The sequence below is a fragment of the Priapulus caudatus genome, unplaced genomic scaffold, assembly GCF_000485595.1.
Source record: "Priapulus caudatus unplaced genomic scaffold, Priapulus_caudatus-5.0.1 Scaffold9147, whole genome shotgun sequence".
In the NCBI taxonomy this organism is placed as follows: Eukaryota; Metazoa; Priapulida; class Priapulimorpha; order Priapulimorphida; family Priapulidae; genus Priapulus; species Priapulus caudatus.
Window position 1 is genome coordinate 1 of NW_014586208.1, and position 437 is coordinate 437.

A 437-nucleotide genomic window follows, 5' to 3' on the forward strand; every position below is an offset into this window, starting at 1 on the left:
GTGTACTCGCTGCAGGTCTGTAGCGCGTTTACGTAACAACGTCCCAAGCTTCTTGTCGTCCAACACCCCACCACCGAAAACCCACCTTTAGAGAAGGCTTTTGGGTCGACCGTCGAAGCGATGATGCGCTACCCGGGTTATTATACGCATAGATCAGTGGCTGCGCGTGCGTGCGTGTGTGTGGTATGTGTGCGCGTGCCACTACGTATGGGTAACATGTCAATTACTTAAGAAGAGTGCAGGATGCTGATTATTCCACGAGCATCTCTCCCCGCGCACGATGCTGGGTAATACGACCATCTCCCCCGCACACCACCGGAGCACCATGCTGGGTAACACGACCATCTCCCTTGCGCACCACCCGCGCACAATGCTGGGTAACACGACCATCTCCCCAGCACACCACCGGAGCACCATGTTGGGTAACACGACCATCT